This window comes from Palaemon carinicauda, chromosome 1 (genome assembly GCF_036898095.1).
Source record: "Palaemon carinicauda isolate YSFRI2023 chromosome 1, ASM3689809v2, whole genome shotgun sequence".
NCBI classification, from domain to species: Eukaryota; Metazoa; Arthropoda; class Malacostraca; order Decapoda; family Palaemonidae; genus Palaemon; species Palaemon carinicauda.
In genome coordinates this window covers 168,948,573-168,971,100 of record NC_090725.1, presented here as the reverse complement: position 1 = coordinate 168,971,100, position 22,528 = coordinate 168,948,573, and the positions used below count along the sequence as shown (strand labels likewise).

Below are 22,528 nucleotides of genomic sequence, written 5' to 3'. Positions count from 1 at the left end.
TACCGCTTCACAAGGCTGTATATGCGATGCTTTGCAGAGAACATTTTAGTTTAAAAGTTACAGAAGTTTCTACAGCTCTAACTTCGTGAGTCTTTACTCTTACATCATCTTATGATCTGTCACCCAACCGTGCGGAAGAACCTTTGTAATCAAGGTCCTTACGAGATGATATAATGTTCTAGACATGGATAGCGCAGGCTTCTTGACCGTGCACCCAAGAGTTATGAATAGACTCTTAACTTCTTTGTTCTTATCCCAATAAAATTTCATCGTTTTAATCGGGCATAAAAAAAAACTCTTCTCAGCCCATCCCAAACCAAATTCGAGAGAATAGTGATCCCGAAAGATTTAGGCTATGGATGAGAAAGAAGTTTGTTAATGAGCAAGAATCCAGGTTGCAAGGTACCTATGGCTTAACCAATGTGAAGTCCGTGTTCTTGCTAAAAGAGTGAACTTCACTGACTCTCAACTATGGTAGACTTACTCAGAAAGCCTCCAAAGTTAGGCCTTAAAAAGAAACCAAGGGTAAAGGGTCGGATCTGTCACTACCGCGAAACTCCAGAAACGAACCCTAAATTCCAGGCTGGCGCATCTTGCTGATGCCTCCAAGTCCTCTCAAATGAACTGAGAAGACCTATAAGGTCTCTATTTGATAGATCCAAACTTCTGCGTCTGAGGACAGATGCCCGCATACTCCTGTACCCTTTGATGGCCGAGGAGGAAAGAAAAAGTGTTTTCTTCTAAGGTCTAAGAAAAAATATACCACTTGTGTCAGAGTTACCTAATGAAGAGCTGGCTCTAGCTCTACACCACTCCATAAAACACTCTAATTGGGTTGGAAAACCTTGAGGCAAATGTCCTTTGTACAAGCGAAAGCCTCAGCTGTCTCCTTCAAACAACCCTCTAGATCTTAGGGGTTTTCCGAAATACTGGAGGCAGCTAGGCCTAAAGCTTGAAGGTTTAACATAAAACATTCGTGATCCTGACACGGGGAAAAGGACTAAAGACATGCTTCCAGCATGAGTCCAGTATGGTTCCAGCATGCTGCCTACACCCAACATGCCGTGAGAGAGAAGAGGGATCTAGAACCGCCTCCCAAAACTTGTCCATATCGGTCGCAAGAAACCGATATTAAAACTAGGCTTGTTGAAAAGAAGCATCAACAACGTGAACCTCATGCTGTGAGGTTAAGACCTGATCGTGTGTAATCAGCGAGTGTTCAACAAACTTAAGCCAAAGCTTTACACGAGGGAGCGTTAGCTGCGAAGCCAGAGAGACGCGAAGGAGAGACAATAGTCTGTTTATACTGCTGTGAGTAAGACTTGACTGTATGCATCTAGCATGCGACCATAATGTCGCATGTGCTTGCATTGCCGTAAGGTGTCAGCGTGCCGTATGCGTTCACCTTGTCGTGTGGAAACAGCGCTGTGTGTGAGCCCCGCTTGCTGTAAATCTACAGCGTGCTGCGAGGAGGCGACAGTATCTCGACCGGTCATTGACGGAAAGACGGAACTGATTGCCGAGAGTTGTCCCGTGTAGGATGCGTCCGCATGAGTGAGAGTCACGCGTCCCGCAGGCCGCGAAAATGGTACAACTCGTTGAAAGGATCAACTTAGGCTGTCAGCGTCCAACATACGACCAGACTGGCGTCTGCGTCTGTGACTGCGTGAGGGAGAGACCAGAACCTGTGTCTGTGTCTGCGTGACGTCTGCCGTAAGAGAGAGACCAGACTTCTACAAGCACCCGCTCTAATGTTTCTCGTAACACGAGCATATCTCTGCGAGGAAGCGTTACTAAGCATAAGAGAACTATACCACCTGACACTGGTCGGAAAACCATTTCTTTGATCTCTGGTAGTCCTTAGACTCTTTAGGAGAAAATTTTTCCCCCCGAGAATCGTAAACGCTAAACACAGATGAAATAGACCTCTATTAGCTCAGACCAAATCTACACTCGCGGGGTAGCGAGTGCACCAACCCAAGCATGGGTGAAGGCCGGGAAAGAACATCAACCGTAGTCCTGAGAGCGACCTGGGAGAGTTCCTATGACATTTCAAGCGCGCCTTGTGCGCGAACTGAACGTATCCAATGCTGTGGGATACCATCAACAGTAGTCGCTAGACTTCAGAAGAAAGTAATAGAGCTTTACCCAAACTGGGGGAGGGAAAGAAGTGTGAACAGAAGCAGACTGAGCACCTTTTCCCCCGAAGAACTATGTGTCTTACACGATTCTGGTGCCGACACGTCACCTTCCGAAAAAAAAAAAACTTCCGGCGAACGTTAGATACTGCAGGATAATAAAACATACGACTCCTGAAAGGTCTAGGACAAATTTATTGGTGATTACCAAGTCTAGGTTTTGCAACCTTCGATGAGGGCAAAGCCTTTCCTCCCTGAAAGTAGGTCAGAATCCAGAGTAAGAGCTAGGATTGTATGTGACTTGTCTCACTTCCGCTTCTATCGCGGAAGAAAAAACACACTCGATTGATTCCTGTTTAAGCATCAAACACGTTTGCTGCGAAGGAAAATTCTGTTCGAGTGCATACATGACGGGTAACTTCCTAGTCTGGAAGACAGGGAAAACGTAGATAGCCATTCTCGTCAGGGAACTGCATTCTAATATGTAGAAAACAGTTACAAGATCCATGATACCATAGCGATGACGAACTGATCGCTTCAAGGCATTCCAACTTCGTCATTCCAAAGTGGAGAAAGAACGTCTTGGACTGCATCAACAATATCGCTCGGCGGAACAGACGTGTAATGCACAAGGTCCGCGAAGAACCTCAGCCTACCGACCTTCCTTCTCCCAGGGTTGGAACGTAAGGAAGAGATATAGGACTAAGGGCAAGGTGAACACGAACAAACACCTCCTCCAGAGCACTGCGCTATGTTTACGAGTCACTAACAAGAGCGGTTTAAAAGCATAATACCTTAAATCATAAAAGATCTGCCCGTGGTGGGAGATATACTTTTACGTTCTATTCTCATAAAAGGCCTTAATGCCCTTTCTGTTGTTGCAGCTGCAAGCACTGTATCAATCTCTATAGTAAGGTTCATTATTTTCCTGAGAATGATTTAATGTTAATTTATTAATTTATTTTACCATTAATTTACCAGGCCAACGTTCCCTAAAGGAGCCCTTTGGGTTAAAGCATCTTGCTTTCCCAACTAGGGTTGTAGCTGGCCTGTAATAATAATAAAATAACTAGAGACACTGTTATAATATTGTTTTGTCCTTTTGCTCTTTCATACCTCACACTGAACCTTTTGTCTGGTGATCTTTTCATACTTTGTTTACTTACCTGATGGAGGGACAGTCAAAGCAACTTATCAAGTAATTCTGTTTCTTTTGTATTTCCTTTTGTTTATTCCATTTGTATCTATTTGGTTTAATTAGTTTTACTTTGAGGATCTAACATAGTTTGTATTACATTTATTATGGGGTCTGCTAATTATGTTTATGGTTGTTTCAGGGAATAATCTACTGAAGTTTAAGTTGAATAAAGCTTGGGTAGCAGCAGCCAAGTCTTTTAATGTCATAACAATTTATTCAACTTAAGCTATGGAGAAACTATTGAAGCCTGCCCGTTTGGATCTGGACCCTAGCCTCCCTTCTGCAGCAAAGGAATGGCGGCATTGGCACAAGACGTTTTCCAACTTTATTCAAGAATGTGGTGAAAATGCACCAAATAAATTAAGGACACTAGTGAACTATGTCAGTCATAATGTGTATGAATACATTGAGGAGTGTGTGGATTATGATACTGCCATTTCTACGTTGGAAAAGTTATATGTTAAGGCACCTAATGAAATATTCGCCAGACATTTACTTGCTACTCGCCAACAAAAGGCAGGGGAAACTTTGGATGAGTTTCTGAGAGAATTGCGTAAATTAGGTAAGGACTGTAATTTTAAGCCAGTTAGTGCAGAACAATACAGAGAGGAGTTGATCAGGGATGCTTTTATAAATGGCCTGGCCTCACCTGTGATTCGGCAACGTCTTCTTGAAAATAAAACTCTAGACTTACAGGCAGCTTATGACCAGGCTTACTCTTTAGACCTAGCCCAACGTAATGCTAGTTTTTACAGTCACATGCTTCCTCATGTTGGGCATACTGCTGCTGTGGTTACATCGGATCATGCACTTATCACAGATGATCATGTGAAGAGTGGACCAACGTCTGAGAGCTGTGAGGTAACAGCTGAAACTCAAGTATTAGCGACTACTCTGTCCATGAAGAGAAAGTGCTTTTTTTGTGGAGGTCCCTATCATATTCGGGCACACTGTCCAGCTCGAGATTCCATTTGCAATAAATGTGGCAAGAAGGGGCACTTTGCAAAAGCATGCCTGTCTAAATCTACATATGGAGGTAAATCTACAACAGCTACAGTATTTGATCCCTCACAGTCATCTGTTCTTGCAGCTAATGCTGGTACCTCTTTTCCTCAGAGCCTCTATCGGGCAGCTACCTCAACAACAATTAAAGGACGGAAGTTGACAGCCCTTGTCGACTCGTGCAGCGATGACAGTTATATAGATGAAGAGGTAGCGTGGGAATTAAAGCTACCAATACATCCCACTGATAAAGACGTCGCTTTAGCACAGAAATCTTTGCATACAAACTCTCCAGGTTATGTCAATGTAGACTTGACTCTTCATCTTAATGGAGAAACTTATCCATCCACGCGTCTAGCAGTAATGAAGGATTTATGTTCAGGAGTATTACTTGGTCAGGACTTCCAAGAGCAGCATCAGAAAGTGACTATTGAATACGGTGGGCCGAAACCAGCGCTCAACTTATCTGGTGCTAACCCCTACTGTTTGTTGGCAGCCGCTGCTGTGGATAAACCTTCTATCTTCCAGCATTTGTTACCTAATTGTAAGCCTATTGTCACTAAATCAAGACATTACTGTAAAGATGACAAAGAATTCATTGAAGCGGAGACTAGTCGTCTCTTGGCTGAGGGTGTTATTGAGGATAGCATATCACCATGGAGAGCTCAAGTTGTGGTGGTTAAGGATTCCTTTAATCGGCATAAGAAAAGGATGTGTGTTGATTATTCGCAAACTATAAATCTGTTTACAGAACTGGATGCTTATCCATTACCAAGGATTGACACCATGGTTAATGAACTCTCAACATATTGCGTATTTTCGACTTTTGACTTGAAAAGCGCTTACCACCAAGTCCCACTAAAGGAAGCAGACAAGAAGTATACAGCTTTTGAAGCCAACGGACGCCTGTACCAGTTCTGTAGAGTACCTTTCGGAGTTACCAATGGAGTTGCAGCCTTCCAACGAACTATGGATAAGTTGGTGAAAGAAGAAAACTTACAAGGTGCTTTTCCATATTTGGACAATATCACTATTGCTGGACACACTCAAGAACAACATGATCAGAACGTGCAGCGCTTTCTTGAGGTCATCAACAAGAGGAACCTAACTCTCAATGCTACTAAAACTATTAAATCTGTGCGTACCATTAATATTCTTGGCTACTGTGTGGGGAATGGTGTAATAAAACCTGACATGGAAAGACTCCGGCCTCTACAGGAACTACCACCTCCCACTAGTCAAGGATCTTTAAAGAGGGCAATGGGTATGTTTGCTTATTACGCTAAATGGATACAGAATTTTTCTGCTAAGATTCAACCACTAGCAAGAGTAAAGAAATTTCCTTTAGATGAAGAAGCTTTGCAGGCTTTCGAACTACTCAAACATGAACTTGAAGGAGCAACGCTACACTCTGTGGATGAAAATTTGCCTTTTGAGGTCGAATGTGATGCCTCGGAAGTAGCAGTCTCAGCAGTACTCAACCAGAATGGCAGGCCCGTGGCCTTCATGTCTAGGACTTTACAAGGAAGTGAAATTCACTATCACATCGTAGAGAAGGAAGCCATGGCTATCGTGGAGGCTGTACGTAAGTGGAGTCATTTTCTTGCTAGACAACACTTTGATCTCGTTACAGACCAACGTTCTGTGGCCTTCATGTTTGATAACAGGAAACGCACTAAAGTTAAGAATAATAAGATCCAGGAATGGCGGATGGAACTCGCAGCCTTCAGTTATACAGTACATTATCGCCCCGGTAAAGAGAATGTGGTTCCTGATGCCTTCACCCGAGCTTTTTGCGGTTCCGTGGTTTCTACGTCATCTACCCTCACTGAACTACATGGGAATCTGTGCCATCCAGGAGTGACTCGCTTGTTGCACTTTGTGAGATCGAAAAATCTTCCCTTTTCCACCGAGGACGTTAAGAAGGTCTGTGCTTCTTGCAGGATATGTGCAGAATTGAAACCAAGATTCTACAAATTCCAAGAAGGAACACTCATCAAGGCGACACAACCAATGGAGAGATTAAGCATTGACTTTAAAGGACCAGTTCCGACGGCCTCGCGCAACCCATATCTACTTATTGTGGTTGATGAATATTCTCGTTTCCCTTTCGCTTTTCCGTGTCCCAACATGAACACAACTACAGTGATTAAGTGCTTAGAACAAATATTCAGCCTGTGTGGGATGCCTCAGTATATACATTCGGATCAAGGAACCTCATTCATGTCCAGGGAGCTCAAAACCTATCTCGCACAGAAGGGAGTTGCAACAAGTCGAACTACCCCTTTTCATCCAATCGGCAATGGGCAAGTGGAGCGGCTCAATGGTACTGTATGGAAGGCAATCCAGCTGGCACTCAGGTCTCGAAATCTTCCCGATCAGCACTGGGAATTAGTACTCACTGATGTGATACATTCACTTAGATCCCTTCTGTCGACAGCAACTAATGTCACACCCCATGAACGCTTTTTTGGATTTCCGCGCCGCTCGTCCTCGGGGAGCTCTCTGCCTTCGTGGCTTATGTCGTCAGGACCGGTATTATTGAGGAAGTTTGTCAGAACAAGCAAAAATGAACCCCTAGTGGATGAAGTTGAACTATTATCTGCTAACCCAACATATGCTAACATTAGACATCCCAGCGGCCGAGAGTCAACGGTTTCCTTACGTGACTTGACCCCATGCCCTAGGGATAACTCTGTTTCTGAAAATCAAGAACTACCTTCTGTTTCATTGTCACCAGAGGCCATACCATCTCAATCTCCAGTGTCACCCAAGACAACCCATCAAGAGTTTCCAGAAGGTATGGGACTTCACCCAGAAGCTGAAATTAGAACAGAGACTGCATCACCTCCAGAACGTAGATCAACCCGGGTGTCAAGGGCTCCGAACCGATATGGGTGGGATTGATTACTTGTGAAGTGATGTAACCAATTTTATATCTAGAGGGGAAGAATGTTATAATATTGTTTTGTCCTTTTGCTCTTTCATACCTCACACTGAACCTTTTGTCTGGTGATCTTTTCATACTTTGTTTACTTACCTGATGGAGGGACAGTCAAAGCAACTTATCAAGTAATTTTGTTTCTTTTGTATTTCCTTTTGTTTATTCCATTTGTATCTATTTGGTTTAATTAGTTTTACTTTGAGGATCTAACATAGTTTGTATTACATTTATTATGGGGTCTGCTAATTATGTTTATGGTTGTTTCAGGGAATAATCTACTGAAGTTTAAGTTGAATAAAGCTTGGGTAGCAGCAGCCAAGTCTTTTAATGTCATAACAGACACCATCAACTCAACTAGCGAAAACTCTGAAGTCGGAACGAGGAGCAGCAGGTAAAAAATATGAGGGAAACTTTTAGAAAAATTCTCATGAGTTTCTGAAAGTTATTCCCTTCCTTTTACAATCTCTATCCTAGGAAGAGAAGTCTTGATTCTTAGGAATCCACTCCTTATGATTCTGAATTCAGATCTCAATACTTAGAGGTTTTAATCCTAGTTCTCACAACCAAGAGTTAGAGCCGGCCTTGGTCCGAGAATATAAAATCTTTCTAGTTAAGATTTATTTCTAAATATAGCGCCTGGAGCAACAATAACTTAACACTAGACATTCATGGTCAGGTAGACATCAAAGTCTATTGTCATAGGTAGCGAAGCGTCCACCCGGACGCTTCAGGACGCTGAAGCGCCCACACAGACGCTGAAGCGCCCACACTAGCGCTGAAGCGCCCACACTAGCGCTGAAGCGCCCACACAGATGCTGAACCGCCCACACAGCTGCTGAAGCGTCCACACAGCCGCTGAAGCGTCCACACAGCCGCTGAAGCGTCCACACAGCCGCTGAAGCGTCCACACAGCCGCTGAAGCGTCCACACTGGCGCTGAAGTGTCCATACTGACATTGAAGTGTCCATAGTGACACTGAAAACGTCCACACCGACGCTGAAGCGTCCACACTGACGTGGCGCTTCGCTCCATTCCATCGACGTTCCGTTTCCGTTGCTGCACCATTCCGATGACGCTACACCGGCTCTGCTGCCTGGAGAACGTCGGCGCGTCTGTATAGACTGATACTAGGTGTTATGAGCAGTAGGTTTGCGTTGAGCAGGTAATCGAAGTAAAGCATCCACTTTCCCCCACCATTGAACATTGCGGTTGGTAGGCCGCCTGTGCGACAACAAGACCTCACCGTTAAAGACACGACGCCTGTGCGACCGTGTCAAAGACCGGAATCGAGACATCCAACCGCACTGTTAACAGCAGGCTGAAAAGACTGCATAAACGAAGATAGATGCTGTTTCATGCCTAACTACAAAGATCAAGGATCAACCTTAGGCGAAACGTATTCAGCATTAACTGCGTCGAACCACAGCGCTTGCCACTGTCGAGAGACAACACCCATCAGGTGGTGGTGGCGGCACTGCGTCTGCGCCGCATGAAACGTAACACACGCAGAACGAATCTAATTTTGTTTTCAGCTTAGCGCCTTTGAAAACACTAATACCTCGCTTTATCTATCGCGAGGGTGAGCGTTCTGGTGATCGACAGAAAACGCTCGAGAGGACTTCAGTTTGGGTCTTAAAAGACTGTAACGCCTGGTTACCCTCTCGATTCTTTCTCCCCTGGGTCCGGGAGCTTGACAGAGGTCTAAGGCTAGGATGACGACAGGTCCGAATAGAAGCACTCTCCACTAAATAAAATTCACTGCACAATTTATCACTAAAAAATTTGCACTTTACTCTTTGGCACAACGATAGTTTCATATTTACCTGAAAACCAAAGAATACACTCTCTCAAAGGAAACGAACTCCGTAGGGAGAGACTGATAATTCTGTTACTGGACAATTGTTTTAATGGGAATACAAAAGTACAGAATCCCATATAAATGTAAAAAATTTTAAATATCAAATATTAAATATTACCTTAATAGGTATAACATTTATAAAATAAAATAAACCCTTAAATTAAGGAATTCCAATAAGAGATGAATCATCACTCGTATTATTTGGAACATTTACACTTAATATAAAAACGATCTTAGTATTCCACTACGGAAACAACGATAAATAGAATCGTGCACTACATCGATTCGTATAAACATTAAGTGAAAATTAACTTCCTTTAACTTCTGACTAAGGAAAAATACCGACAGGAACAATTAATTTCAAAATAAAAAGTTCCTTTTATATAGTACAACTAAAAAACTTGAGAGGTAAGAAGAATGTACTACAGTGAACCCTCGCTACTTCGCGGTTCGACCATCGCGGATTCACCACTTCGCGGATTTTTTCCATAACCCATATAAATAGTTACATATATATATATATGTATGCATGTATTTATGTATATATGTACAGTATGTATGTATATATGTATATATATATATATATATATATATATATATATATATATATATATATATATATATATATATATCTAAAGTAGGAAGATGTGATGTAGTTCTAAGGGAAAAGTATGGGAAATATGTCTGGGTAATAAACAAAGCTCTACCTCCAGTTTGTTTCTTCATTATGATCAGAGATAAATGTAAATAAAACATTGGTTGCCATTTTTTATCGTGCTTTTTAGCGTGTTTAGGAAACCATTGATATAAAATCGCCTTTAATATTTGTGCCTGTTTTAGTTTAAGGTACTATAGTACAAGCATTAAGTGTTCTGTACATTAAAGGGTAGTTTGTTAACAGTACTACGTACAAGGGAAGGTTTTAAAAGTCTGAATATACATGTTGAATAAATAGGTAAATATAGTGTCACTACTTTGCGGATTTTCACCTATCGCGGCCGCGTCTGGAACCTATCTACCGCGATAAACGAGGGTTCACTGTATTCATAAAAATATCTACGAAATATCGTAATATTGTAACAATACTGATAACTGCGTAACAACTGAACGCTAGTTAATCTTGAAAACTAATAAAAGGATAAAATTTTCTTAGATTAATAATCCTTTAATTAAATTTATAACTTAATATTTCAAAAGAAAGTATTCACTTATAATCTTTGTAAAAGCAAGTTGGACTTATAGCCTACGCATAAGGCTGTGACGTCATCAATGGACAAGATGTTTACCTTTCGTCCTATGCTTTCGTGAGGTTTAAAAAAGGTCAATAAACCTTTCAAACTTACCTATTAACTTATAAATACGTGATCACATTTCAAATAAAAGAAAAAAGGCGAAAGCCTAAACTCAAAAAACGTTAATACATCACCAAATACTGTAACGTCCAAACAGAGTAAAAAGCGAGAAAGAATTTCCAATTAAACCGACGGCCACGCCGGCAGAAAAAAATCTGAATTGGTTGGGTATAGTTCTACCTGTGGTACCGCGAGGGCGCTGGGGTACACCTGGCATATCTGCGCTAAGTGCGCAAGAGATTTTGAATTTCCTGCCGAGGCGTCCAGGGACTTGGCCATTATATAACCAGCGGGTAAGTTATATATTTAAAATAAAATCTTTCCAGTAAATATATATTTCTGTATCTTTAATATAGTGCCTGGCGAAACAATATTCCAACGCTAGACGCTAACGGTCAAAACGATCGGAACTAAGACGTTCGCGATCTGAACACTCGACGTCAAGTCCAACTGCTGGACTCTTGACGCCATGCAACTGTTTGACTCTCGGTGTCAGCTCTAACTGCTAGACACTCGACGTCAAGTCCAACTGCTGGAAGCTTGACTCCATGGAACTGCACGACACTTGGCGTCATGTCTAACTGCCTAACATTCGACGTCAAGTCCAACTGTTTGAAGCCAGAAGCCATGCAACTGCTTGACGTTAAGCTTCACGTGACTCTCGGAACAATACCGTTCACGATTCAGACGCTCGCGATTAAATACATTCGCGATTCCTCAAGTCACAGTTAAAACCACACAACGTTCGACGTTACGTTTTGTAACTGCTTGAAGTACAGCGTCACGTGACTCTCGGAACAATGCCGATCACGATTTAGACGCTTGCGCTAGAATGTTCGATCCTCGAACAAGAAAGACAAAGAAATTGCACTAAGTTACAAACATCGTGTCAAACTCTTACAGCAGCGTAGTAGCTAGCTGGTCAAAGCTCTGCGTTCGGTGTTAGATAACACTTTTACCTTGCCTTACCTACGGCGAGGGCTAGCGTTCTGGGAATCCTCAACAGGAATGCTCGAGGGGACTTCTGCTCGGGTCTTACAAGACGGTCAGCGGCAAGCTAACACCTCTCGTTTCCTTTCGCCGATCGACATTCCTTCTCCCAGGGGTTGGGGAGCTTGGAAGAGGTCTAAGGCTAGGATAATGACAGGTCCGAGCAGAAGCACCCTCCACTGTATTGCATAAATTCACTGCACTAATTTAGCACTAAAAAATGGTATTTTTTATTATAAAATAAATTTTTAAATATACTTACCTGGCAGTTACATATATATAGCTTAAATCTAGCGTTTCGATGCGTCACAACAGAAAATGCAAAATTAGTGGAAATCGCCGCCATGACAGTAGGTGGTCATACATGAGCGCCATCACTCTTAGGCTATCAGAACTATTCCCAACATCTTCAGAAATTCCATGTCTCTGTTTTCAGAGGGGAGGAGGGAGGGTCCTTTATATAAGTAACTACCAGGTAAGTATATTTAAAAATTTATTTTATAATAAAAATACCATTTTTAAATATTTAACTTCCCTGGTAGTTACATATATATAGCTGATTGACACCATAGGTGGTGAGTTGAAAACCCTCATCTCATTGGGAATTCTATAATTATTAATAACTACAATTAGTAGTACCAACAATATAGTTCTAGCCTGACAAGGAAGCTGGCTTCATAATACTCTGCCTCATCATTTCGCCTGCATTCCTTGAGACTCAGCGTCCACCTGTGGGGCTGTGAAAGTCTCTTGGGGCTGCCACAAGGTCCTTGACCTCTAGCGTGCCTGGACCACCACCCTTGCAAACCTGGCATAGCCAAGGATACTGAATCTGACCACCTACTTTAAAGGTTTTTCCTTTTTAAAAAAAAAATAAAAAAAAGTAACTTGACTTGTATCCCAGACTGTGAAAGGTTGTGATAACCTTCACAGACAACCTGAGAACACAAATACAAGCATAAAAAGGCAAGGGTATAATAAAAGATTATAGGGTAGAGACAGTAGACCCTTCTCCAACTACGACGCCAGAGGTAACCTAAGGATCCAGGGAACAACAATCCTCATACTGGGTTTGCACATAGATAATAGTCTGCGAAGACTGATTTACTTCGCCAAAACGTGGCCTCTAAAATAGACTTCATAGACTTATTATGCCTATAGGCAATAGAGGCAGCAACAGCTCTAATCTCATGCTGTTCCACTTTGAGAATTGGGAAAATTCCTTCTTCACAATTCTCGTGAGCTTCTCTTATCAAAACCTTGATAAAGAAAGCTAGAGCATTCTTAGATAATGGTAAAGATGGTTTTTTAACTGAACACCAGAGGTTGTCTGATTGTCCTCTTAAACTCTTGGACACGTGCAAATAGAATTTAAGAGCTCTTACCGGACAAAGGCCTCTCTCCTTCTCATGACCAACTAAGTGTGATAGACCTGGGATATATAAAAAAAAAAAAAAACCTAGGCCAGGGTCGAGAAGGATTCTAATTTTTTGCAATAAAAAACCAAGCTGAAGGGAGCAAATCGCATTGTTTCCATTAAAGGCAACCTTCTTGCTAATGGCTTATAACTCCCCTACCCTTCTTGCTGTAGCCAAAGTAACCAGGAAAAAGTGTCTTTTTGGTAAGATCCTTCCAGAATGCCTTGCTGAAGGGTTCAAACCTACTTGAGGTTAAAAAGGCTAGAACTACAGCCAAGTTCCAAGATGGGGTAGGATTGTCCTTCGTTTAGTTGTCTCAAAAGATCCAATGAGATTAGAAATATCCTTATCACCTGACACGTCAATGTTCCGGTGACGGAAGACGGAAGCTAGCATACTGCGGTAGCCCTTAATGGTAGAAACCGCTAGTTTCTCTTTAGAGCGTAGGTATAATAGAAAATCTGCTATATTGGCTATAGAGGTACTTGGTGGAGGAAAACTTGTTATTCCTCCACCATCCCCTAAATATGTCCCACTTTGATTAGTAGACCTTGATAGTTGAAGCCCTTCTAGCTCTGGCGATAGCTCAAGCAGCCTCTCTTGAAAAACCTTTCATTCTTGCCAACATTACGATAGTCGAAAAGCAGTTAGATTGAGAGTGAGGAGATTTTGGTGGTATCTCACCAAATGAGGCTGTTTGAGTAGATCTCCCCGATTGGGTAATAGTCTGGGAATATCTACAAGCCATTCCTTATCTCCGGAAACCAAGGTCTTGTAGGCCAAAATGGAGCTAACAGAGTCATGCGGACGTTGGGTGATTCCCTGAATTTCTTTAAGACTCTGTCCAGGGTCTTGAATGGAGGAAAAGCGTACACGTCTAGGTTCTCCCAATTCGAAAAGTGTCCACTGCGGCTGTTTCCTGGTCTGGCACTGGAGAGCAAAATACCGGCAACCTCTGTGTCATTTGTGAGGCGAAGAGGTCTATCGAGTGTTGACCCCACAACATCCAAAGATTGGTGCACACCTCATGATGTAGGGTCTATTCTGCAGTAAGAACTTGTTGTCTTCTGCTGAGCAGATCCTTCCTGATGCTTTTCTGCCCTTCTGAAAGTGAATAATCAGTGCTTGGTGAATGACCACTAGTTCTTTGATATCTATGCGTCATTTCCTCTGAGACTCTATCCACAGATCCCAGTCGAGAATCGTACGAGTCAAACACGGATGACATTGACTTTTCTAGATTAGACAGATCAGACACTTGAAGCGCCGTGTGCGCGAACTAAACTGTGTTTTGATTGCTGCGAGGAATCGTCAACCGTAGTCGGTTGACCACCAGGAGAAAGTCCTTGCGACATTTCCAGAGTGCCTTAAGCGTGGTCTGAACCGATTATCATCCTCAGACATAAAATTCTGTGAGGGTGATAGATAAGATTTGGCCAGGTTACCATCAGGCCTAACTGTTGCATTAAGGGCATTATCCTTTGAAGAGCTCCCAGACCTTTTACTTGTGATTCTGCTCTGAGTGGTCAGCCGTCTAGTTACAAAGAAAAAACCCTTACTCCCTTATGAGAGGCCAGGGAATCACGTTGGACATCACCCGGGAAAAAAACCGTACTTGTACAATGGACTGATGTCCAGAACAGGTTTTCATGCCCCCTTCGAGCTTTTTGGAACTAGGAAAAAGTATGTTGTAAAAACACCTCCGAGGGAGTGTCCTCTACAATTCTATGAATGATCTCGACAACATAAGGCTCAATTGTTCTTAAAGAACTGCTACTTAGTTACCCGAGTGGAATTTTGTCAATTCTAGGGGTATTGACGACATGTGAGGTATAAACCGACTCACTTTTTTATTCCGTTTGTTGTCTTCAGAATCAGCGAGTTAGACCTCCAGTCATAATTCTTTAAGTTCCCCTTGAAGGGGCTCTCCCACGAAAAAAGCTGACGAGTGGGAAGAGCCTCCTTTTGTATCCTTGCTAAAAAGCTAGTTGGAAGGATCTATTTAGCAGTCCTGGAGAAAAATTTTTGGGGCAGCCTGTTAATCTCCAAATAAGGGACAAACTTGAAGATAAAAAGGGACAACACATAGTCCTCTTTATAAGAACCCCTGCTGTGGAAAGGGGTGGAAAGTTCGATGGGCTTATCCAGACAGGCAAACAGATGCATCTGAACCTCGTTATTCGGGTCTGTGGCTTCTGCGAGAGTTCCGAGAGTACATTCCATAAGGCTGAAGACTTCTATCAACTTAAAGTTTCCTTAGCCGATGGTCCATTTCAGAATTGGACCATATGAACTTCTACTTATTCATGGTTGAAGTGAGGAGTCAGCAGGTCTGGAGAAGTCTCCTTGGGAGTGGAAGGAAAATTCCAAACCAAGAACTTCCCCCAGATGAATACCACAAACTAGATCTGGAAGCCAGCAGAGTTTGAGGAAAAGAAAAAGGTCTTCCCTATATCCTTTCTCTTGGACGTCTCTTGGTTGAAGATGAGAAAACTCTCTTAACATATCTACACAGGACCATACTCTTGAAGGAGGATTTTTTTTCTTTTTTAAACTCAGCTGTCTGAAATGAATCCTGAGATTCGTCTTCTAATTCGGTTAATGGAAAATCAATTCCATGATTCGAATGAGTAGGAGACAAAAACGCGTCATCCTGTCGGTTATTGTCTTCCTAAAAACTTCATCTTGCCTGAAAAAATCTCGTGAAGGATATCGTCCAGTTGCGAAGAAGCATCACATTTATGTATTGTAAGTCTCGAAGAAGAGACAGGTTCGTGCTTCCAGCATAAGATTATCATGTTGCAAGGAAGCAATAACATACGTAAAAAACATGCGAGGGAAAAACTTAATCACATGCGTCCAGCATGCGTTTAGCATGTTGTATATCAACAGCGTGATGCGAGAGAGCGTTAGTTGTGCTTTCAGAAAAAAAAATCGCGAAGGAGATAAAAAATCAAAAATTTTAAGTAATTTTTATTTTTCCTAACATACTTACCGAGAACTACTTTCTTAGGAGTTACTGGTAATCTCCTCTCTACCGACCAGAGTTTTGCGTAGATTACCCCCCACCCCGCTTTCTAAGGAGGCCTACCCCCGGCATTAAGGAATGTGCCCCGAGGGTAGGCTTATCGTAGGTCGATGCCCGGCTGGATCAGCTCATCAGTAAGTTCTATTGGATTAGCACAATGCTAGCAAGGGAAGAGAGGCACTCGGGGAAGGAAGGGAGGGCCATTACCCGAAAGTAGTTCTCGGTAAGTATGTTAGGAAAAATAAAAATTACTTAAAATTTTTGATTTGTTCCAACACGAATACTTACCTCGAACTACTTTCTTAGGAGACTTACACTTTAGGAGGAGGGAGTGCTATTCTGACCCCCTGACCCGGGACGTGGAGGCCAAGAGGCCCAGGGATAACGGGACCTACTAGAAAGCGGATGCGAGGGTAACTACACAAAAGTTCACGTTAGTGTCTAACTACTCACCCTTTGAAAAAACTTCTTCTGAAGTTCCTTCTAGTAGCGTAGTCGTGAAGAATGTGTTATCCAATGGTATCAGTCGGTACTCCCCGAAGAGGCAAGGAAGCAACTGGGTAGGAGGTAGGAAACCGCACTTGTGCCTACCGGTTGCTAGCCTTGATCGCGCCTGGGGTTTTTACCGTTACACCGCTTGGAGAGCGGAGATGACTGTTCCAATGGAGAACCCGTCTAAGGACTTCCTCGAGTAGTCCTTGAGGTAATGGGCAGTAAAGGTTGACTGGTTCGACCAAGTACCTGCTCGCAGGATCTGACCCACTGCCATGTTTTTCTCAAAAGACTAAGGAGGTGCTCAGGCCCGATGTCATGAGGTCGGGGGGTGCCTGGCACTGCTATGCCATCTTCCTTGTAGGCTCTGGCAATAACTTGTCTCAACCAGAAGGAAATGGTGTTCTTGGAAACTTGTTTCTTATTAATACCTGTGGATACGAAGAGGCTCCTGATGCCTGGGCGGAGATGAGCTGTTCTTCCCAGGTATTTTCTAATTGTTCGTACAGGGCATAATTTAAAACCTTCTGCATTACCCGTCTTAGGGATGGCAGGAATTGAGAAACCTTCGAACTTCGGATCCCAGACTGCTGGGTTCTGAGTCTTAGCCACAAAAGAAGGCACGAACTTGAAGGATACTTCTTTCCACCCCTTCGAATGAGAAACGTCGTATGACAGACCATGGATCTCTCCCACTCTCTTAGCGGACGCCAAGGCCAGCAAGAAAACGGCCTTGAGGGTGAGATCTCTGTCCACGATATTCTTCAAAGGTTCAAAGGGGGGACGACACAGCATCTTCCGGACCTTGGCTAAGTCCCACTGGGGCACCCTACTCGCCTGTGGGGGGCAGGACTGCTCGAAACTCTTGACAAGCATCGCTATGTGTCTCGAGGCCCCCAGGTCGATGCCCTTCAGGAGGAAGACTTAGCCTAAGGCGGCCCGAACTCCTTTTATGGCTGGGATTGACATTCCCACCTTGTCTCTAAGAAATACCAGAAAATCTGCTATGTCTGGGAATGCCTTAAGAGGTTTAATGTGCCTCTCAGAGCACCACTTCGTGAAGGAGGCCCACTTAGCCTGGTAGACCGCGGCTGACGACTTTCTCAGGTATAGAGACATTCTCTTAGCCGTGGAAGAAGAATATCCTTCTTTCTTCAGGAGCCGCTCGATAGTCTCCAGGCGTGAAGACGTAGGGAGAGTGGGTTGTCGTGGAGCCTGAGAAAATGAGGCTGATGTAGAAGGTCTGACCTGTCGGGCAGAGGCCACGGCGGTTGACTCGATAGGTCTTTTAGGTCCGCGAACCACTCTCTCTCCGGCCACCAGGGCGCTACCAAAGTCATCTTTAGGTTTTGGGCTGTCCTTACTCTGTTGAGCACCTGCCTTATCAACGTGAAAGGGGGAAAAGCGTACACATCTAGATTGTCCCACTTGTGCTGAAAGGCGTCTTCTAAGGCTGCTTTCGGGTCTGGCACAGGAGCGTTGAGTTTGTTACAAAGAGGTCCATCACCGGGGAACCCCAACGTTGGATGATGAGCTTGGCTACTTCCGGAAGAAGGGACCATTCTGTCCCTACTATCTGGCCCATTCTGCTGAGGCCGTCGGCCAGAACGTTTTTCTTCCCGGGAATGAACCTTGCTAACAACACCACTTGGTTCTCTTCTGCCCAATCTAGAATTTCTATGGTGAGATCGCACAACTCCTTCGATTTCAAACCTTCTGGACTGCCTTCAACTCCAGGACATTGATGTGGAGTTCTTTCTCCCCGTCCAACCAGGACCTCGTGCTGTTTCGTCGAGGAGATGGGCTCCCCACCCTTGGTTGGAGGCGTCTGTGAACAGTAGTAACTCGGGTGGATCGCTCCCGAAGGGCATCCCCTTGAGTGAGTTCGACCGGCAATGCCACCATTCCAGGGAGGGTCTCGTGTTTGGTAGGACTGGGATTAGAACCTGTTGTGAATCCAGTTGGCACCAGAGGTTCTTCAGGTTCCATTGTATGGCTCTGAGCCTTACCCTCCCTTGGGGAACTAGTTTCTCCAATGAGACCAGGTGACCTATCAGCTTCTGCCAGTCTTTCGCTCTCTTGGGACGCTCTGACAGGAACGGCTGAATGATAATCACGAGGTTCCTTATTCTGTCCTCCGAAGGGAAGACTTTTCCCAGAATGGTATCCAATGTCATTCCCAAGTAGTTCATTCTGGTGGATGGGGATAGGTTTGACTTCTTCGGGTTGATTACGATCCCCAGATCCTTGCAAAACTGGAGGAGTTTCATCCCTTGTTCCTCCAAGAGGCCCTTTGAGGCGGAAAGAAGCAACCAGTCGTCCAGGTATCGGATGAGGCGAATGCCTCCTTCGTGAGCCCACACTGAGACAGTCGTGAAGACTCTCGTGAACACCTGGGGCGCTGTTGACAGTCCGAAGCAAAGGGTCCTGAATTGCAGGATCTGGGAGCCCCATTTTACCCGGAGGAACTTTCGACTCGAGGGGTGGATCGGAATTTGGAAGTATGCGTCCTTGAGGTCTATGGTCATCATGTAATCTTTCTCCCTCAAGGACAGCAGGACTGACTTAGAGTGTCCATTTTGAAGTCCGTCTTCTTGATAAATTTGTTGAGAACCGACAGATCTATAACCGGTCTCCACCCCCCCGTCGCTTTTTCTACCAGGAACAGACGACTGTAGAAACCTGGCCCTGGGAGAAGAACTCCTTCCATGGCGCCCTTCTCTAACATGGAGGACACCTCCTCTTGAAGGGCGGTCCTCTTTAACGGGTCTCTGGGAGCTAGCCATTCCGCCCGGCTGGCCGGGATAAGAGGGGGTGGTTCTGTTAAGAACGGAAGTCTGTAGCCCTCCTTTAGTACGGACACTGTCCAAGGCTCTGCTCTGTGAGCCTTCCATGCTTGCCAATGAAGTCTGAGGTATCCCCCAACCCGAGGCTTGGGCGGGGATAGGGGGCCTCCCACTCTATCTTCTTCTGGAGGAGCGGCCTGATCGGCCTCTCCTAGAGGCAGAGTAACCCGACCTGAAGGAGCTTGAAGGCGCTGGAGCTCCCCTGCGGGGGGGCTGAGGCGTTGCGGACCAGGAGGAAGAGGGAGCCTCTCTCCTCGTAGTGCTGGGAGAGGCCTGGGACGTCGCGGCACTATCCGAGATGGACCTCTTGTAGGGCGGTCTCCTTGAAGGCGTAGGTCTGGGGTTGATAGACTCCTTCTTCTTCGAGACCTTCTCCATGATGGCCTCTAGTTCCTTCAGGGGAAACAAGGACTCTCCCCACAAGGGTAAGCTCCGTATGGCCCGCGCTTCCCTGTCTGGTACCTTCCGGGACACCTTCGTCAGTACGGTGTCTCTCTTACGGAGTACCCAGTTAGCCGTCAGGGCGAGCGACTGGTAAGTTAAAAATTTAAGGGTTTCACCCCCGGAGGTAATAAGGTCTCTCAGGAGGCCTTGCTGGTCAGGGTCCGCGGGGTCGAACGAGGCTTGTACCCCTACCAAGGTGGAAGCCCACCAGTCTAGCCAGGAGGAGACGTTCCCTAAATCTCTCGACAATTCCTCCATCATGGAGGCCTCTGCTGGCGAGAAAACAGACCGGGGCCGAAGAGGCCCTATCATCTGAGACGCCCTGACTCAGGATGTCGATGGATGACTACCTTACAGGGGCCTGGGCGACGCCCCTCTGGCACATATACTTTGCTCTGCGTCTTGAGGCCCTGGAGCAATTTTGAGGAACTCTGGGTTTTGGGGGCTTCGGCATTACTAGCCACCACTTTGTCCACATGCTCCTGCCCTAGGACCAGATCTCGGGCTAGAGGAACCGCTAGAGATGTCTTAGGTTGGGTAGGGGTCTGCATAATCCGTAACAGGCTTGACCTCCAGTAGCCTTCGTCCGTAGCCGCAGGTTCCTCAATCTTGTGGTGCCTCCTGATAAGAGCAACCACCCTCCTATAGGCCGAGTCCCCCGTTGGGGAACCCTCCCTCCCGTCAGCCGAGGTCTCGGCTTGGGACCGGGGAGCTGGGTTACCGGGCACACTGACCGGACGTCTGGTTCTTGGAGCCAGGGGTGCTGTCCTACCGAGGTACTGGACTTCATCAGCGGGGACGTCTGCACCAGGGGCCTGGGTTAACGCAGGCATCGCCGACTCAGTGGGGACTCTCGTCCGCTCAAGGGCTCTAGGTGACGAGGACGCGGTTCCCGTGGGCTGACCCGACAGCGGGAACCGTTCCTTCCGACCCGAAGGCCGCAACAGCTGGGCTGGTTCGGCCAGGCTGCCCGAAAAGAAGCGCGTTTCCCCCCCCCTGGGCGGGGTGAACCGGAGGCTTCGAGGACTTACGCTTACCTGTAGAGTCCTTCCTACGGCCTGATCCCGAGGAGCCGGGTCACTGGGCACTCCCCACTGGGTGGTTCGGTTCTGGAATACCAGGCACTCCCTTGCGGTGGTACCGGTCTTCCCCGGCAGGAGCCTCCGCACCAGGTTCGGGGATCAGAACTGGCATCGCCGTGCCGTCGAGGACTACCGTTCGTGTTATTCTCCCTGGGGGACGAGAACGCGGATCTCCGTGGGCTGACCCGACGGAGGGAACCGTTCCATTAAGTCCGAGGGCCGAACCAGCTGTGCTGATTCGGCCAGGCTGCCCGTAAGGAAGCACGGTTCCCCCCGCTGGCGGGGTGAACCGGAAGCTTCGCGGCCTTACGCCTGCCTGAAGAGGCCTTCTCGCATTTCTCCCTGCGATGGTTATATCTGCATCTGGAGGATGGCCTTCGTGGCGAGAAATCCCTGGACTGCTGGTCCGGGGAACGCTGCATTACAGACTTGGGAGGCTCCTTCTCGGCGACGTCCTCGGCTGCAGAAGTGACTGAAAAATACGCCAAAGAGACTGGAGAGGAATTAGGGACATTTTTCCCCCACATGGGGTCATCAGAGGAGACGTGGCCTGCTTGCACCAGGACTCCGTCTCCCAACACACTCCCGAAAGTAGTTCTCGGTAAGTATGTCAGGGAAAACAAAATTACTTAAAATTTTTTATTTATTCCAACCCGAATACTTACCTCGAACTACTTTCTTAGGAGTTACCTTCCCCACAACAGACCTACCTCGTCTCCTACTCTGGTTAGGGGAGGGTGGTAGGGAAGCTCTGTCAGACGAGACGCCCGGCGAAGCAAGGGGGGAAGGGGCGCTAGTCTTCTTAGGCGACCTCTTCGTCGCCTACTTCTTCTTGGTGCTATACCGCACCCACTCAAACTCCTGGGGAAGAGCAATGGGCACTTTCCCACAACTGACTTACCTCGTCCCCTACTCTGGGTAGGGGAAGATGGCTGTATAAAGAAGCTCTATTCGACGAGGCATCGGGTGAAGTAAGTGGCGAGGAAGGATGATTTATTGTTAAATTGTTCCCTTCAGCTATTAATTCCTTGAAGGGAATCAATGAAAGCACTGGGTAAGCACACGGGTGGAAGGTGAACACACAGGAACACCCGGGAAAAGTACACTGGAAAACACAAGTTACCACGCGGGGAACACGTGGGGCACTAGAACGCACACAAAGGATCGATAGAGAACGAGAGCGAGGTGTTCACACGTTGCGACCAGAGAACTTACTGATGAGCTGACCCAGCCGCGCATCGACCTACGATAAGCCTACCCTCAGGGCACATTCCTTAATGCCGGGGGTAGGCCTCCTTAGAAAGCGGGGTGGGGGGTAATCTACGCAAAACTCTGGTCGGAAGAGAGGAGATTACCAGTAACTCCTAAGAAAGTAGTTCGAGGTAAGTATTCGTGTTGGAACAAACTTGTCTATCCTGTTGCGAGGACAAGTCCCGACTATATGAGTCCATCATGGGTCCAGATTGAGACTGTTGTATGTTTCCATGAGAGTTATTAGACTAATGCATGATCTGCCGTGAGCCGTGAGGAAGTGTTAGTATTGCGTTCAGTCAATCCCAAGGAAAAAACAATTGTTTGTCCATAGTGACTTGGGGACAAAAAACCTGACTGTGTTCAGGCTGACGCATGTTTGTCCATAGTGACTTGGGGACAAAAAAAAACCTGACTGTGTTCAGGCTGACGCATGTGTCTAGGTTGCCGTGAGCTGTCCGTGTAGCATGCGTCCGCATGAACGG

At 45.6% G+C, this 22,528-nt stretch overlaps 1 protein-coding gene and 1 long non-coding RNA gene across 2 annotated transcripts in view; one reads left to right on the top strand and one right to left on the bottom strand.

Annotated features, from left to right (window-relative positions):
• Positions 1–22,528, bottom strand: part of bbx (bobby sox) — a 504,832-nt gene that overhangs the window by 419,208 nt on the left and 63,096 nt on the right. The gene's annotated exons all lie outside the window — the stretch shown is intronic.
• Positions 3,227–3,654, top strand: LOC137643619 (uncharacterized). The gene is made up of 2 exons (XR_011045029.1): positions 3,227–3,336; positions 3,476–3,654. It is a non-coding gene; the product is annotated as an uncharacterized lncRNA (long non-coding RNA).